Genomic DNA, 2,326 nt, shown 5'->3' on the forward strand with positions numbered 1-2,326 from the left:
TGGATTGACACAATGGGCTCACACATAGCAAGGACTGTGAAGAATGGTGCAGGACTGAGCAGCCTTTCGTTCTGTTCCGTCGCTGAGTCAGAAACGACTGGAGGTCACCTAACAACAATAACAACACACATTTAAGAAAACTCAGGCTTTTCTCTACAGAGGAAATAAAGACAGATCCCAAATTCTAGAGAGTCACTGAACCACCACGGTCACTGGATGGCGCCTCTGGGTCCACACACGGAACCAACCCCTCCCCTTCGCACGCAGAGTCCCAGAAACCGGAAGTGGAAGTGCACGTCCACGGCCGGCAGCCATGTTGGCTTGCGCTTCTCCGTCTCTGTGAGGTGGGTTTTGTGTTTGTTGTATCCTGCCTGGTCCATTATTAGGTGCAGCCCACGAGGCTAAGAACGCTGTCTTGCTCCCCTGCGCCATCCTGACTTCCTGTAGCTGGGCCGAGCCTCGGGCGTCCCGTCTTCGCCGCCGTCGGCGCTTTCTTGCCTCATCCGCGTCCGCTTTCCTTCCGCCGCGGCCGCTTTCTTGCCTCCGTCGCCGCTTTCCTGCCGCCGCCGCCTTATCTGAGAGCCCGGCCCAACCCGCACGCGTCCACCTGTTCCGGGGTCTGGACAGCGGAGTTGCTGGACTGCACCTAGGTTTCTCGGTGCATAAACAGGTAAAGTCGTTTCAATCCTCGCCTATTCGTAGTGTGGTTCCCAGACCAGCAGCGTCAGCTACGCCCGGGAGTTTGTGAGAAAGGTAGAGTCACGGGCCTCAGGGAAGCCCAGAGTAATTAACTTGTGTCTTAAACGGCGTACTCCCGCCTCCTCCAGTCTGCCTCTCACTTTGCTCTCCTTTGTTTTCTGTGCTTTTTCAAGGCAGGAGTATTGTTAAGTATTGCTGATCAGAGAAAAGTAAGATTGTGGTGAGGAATATTACCCTCCCACCCATGGTTATAGGTTTTTAACACGGTTGAAGAATTAAGAAATATGAGTTGGAACTAATACATGCCGTTAAGACCATGTTTATCCCAATTTCAGGAGTAATGTTTAGTGAGAGGCACATTTCGAGGAATTTCTTTGGTTGTAAGAGATTTTCGTCATGATTCCGTGAGAATATGGCCAATCCTAGTAATTCAAAAGTAAAAAGTGATGTAGAGGAACAAGCTTAATATGGCAATGAGAGATTTATAGAGATCACACACCCAGTGTGTCTCCAAGATCTTAAGGTTTAGCTGAGGCAGAATCTTTGCAGGATTGAATGTAGATGGTTCATCGACAATTTCTGCTACCAGGTGCCACACTTCTTAATAAGGTTGAAAACTTCTTGGAGCAAAAGCTGTGCATGTTCCTAATGTCAGAGCAGCAAATACTGAGAATGAGGGCAAAATGGGAGGCACGTATAATGAAAGTAATCATAATATTTAAACACATTCCACACTGCGGTGTTGCAGAAAGTACCTCATATTTTGTAGTAACTCTTTTACAGGGTACTCTTGCTTAAATAAATGTGAAACGTGCAACTGCCGGGAAGTCATAATTTATAGTAAATAATTTGAAACATGAAAAGCTTAAATGGATGAGTAAATAATGTGTGTGGCATCTTTAATATGATTAGAGAATGTTTCTTTTTAAACCAAATGTAGCAATGTAGAATGAAGGGTATATGTGTGTATCAAATCTATGGAACGTAAGAGCGAGAAAACAATATTATACATAGACCAAAAGACAGGAAAAAATGTATAGACACTAAATAGCAATAGCTGCATATATCGTTTCAAAAAATTTTTTCAATAACAAGGTGATTCAGAGCTATTTACCTTAAAAAGTCTGTTCCTTATATACTGTAGTTCCTCAAATGTGATTTTATTTCTCTGTGTTAGCATGGCCTAAAAAACAAACCCATTGCCTTTTTGAGTTAATGCTGAGCTCTAACCACTGCACCACCAGGCCTGAGGGTGGCATTAAATTTTTGACATACACATTTACCGCCCTATACCAAAACCCGTTACCATCAAGTCGATTCTGACTCATAGTGACCCTATGAGACAGAGTAGAACTGTCCCATAAGGTTTTCAAGGAGTGGCTGGGGGATTCGAACTGCTGACCTTTTGGTTGCCAGCTGAGCTCAACCCACTGCTCCACCAGGCCTCCTCTATTCCTATAGTGTCTAAATTTCCCTCCTTTCACTCACACACGGCCCAAGAAACTAAGTTTCTTCTTTTTTTTATTTTTATTTTTTTAATTGTACTTCGGGTGAAGGCTTACAGAACAAATAGTTTCTCATGAAACAGTATTACACATATTGTTTTATGACATTGGTTAACAACCCC

General features: G+C 44.3%; 1 protein-coding gene across 3 annotated transcripts in view; it reads left to right on the top strand.

Moving 5' to 3' along the window:
* The first annotated feature begins 302 nt into the window (after nt 1-302).
* Nucleotides 303-2,326, top strand: part of LOC111822046 (zinc finger protein OZF-like) — a 39,588-nt gene continuing 37,564 nt past the window's right edge. For 2 of the 3 annotated variants that reach the window (XM_023738782.1, XM_023738780.1), the window contains exon 1: nt 303-344. The gene's annotated coding sequence lies outside the window, so the exon portion shown is untranslated. Of the gene's footprint in view, nt 345-534; nt 671-2,326 lie in introns of those variants that run through there. The other variant, XM_023738781.1, reaches the window with a different exon arrangement.

This window comes from Trichechus manatus, unplaced genomic scaffold (genome assembly GCF_000243295.1).
Source record: "Trichechus manatus latirostris isolate Lorelei unplaced genomic scaffold, TriManLat1.0 scaffold00122, whole genome shotgun sequence".
In the NCBI taxonomy this organism is placed as follows: domain Eukaryota; kingdom Metazoa; phylum Chordata; class Mammalia; order Sirenia; family Trichechidae; genus Trichechus; species Trichechus manatus.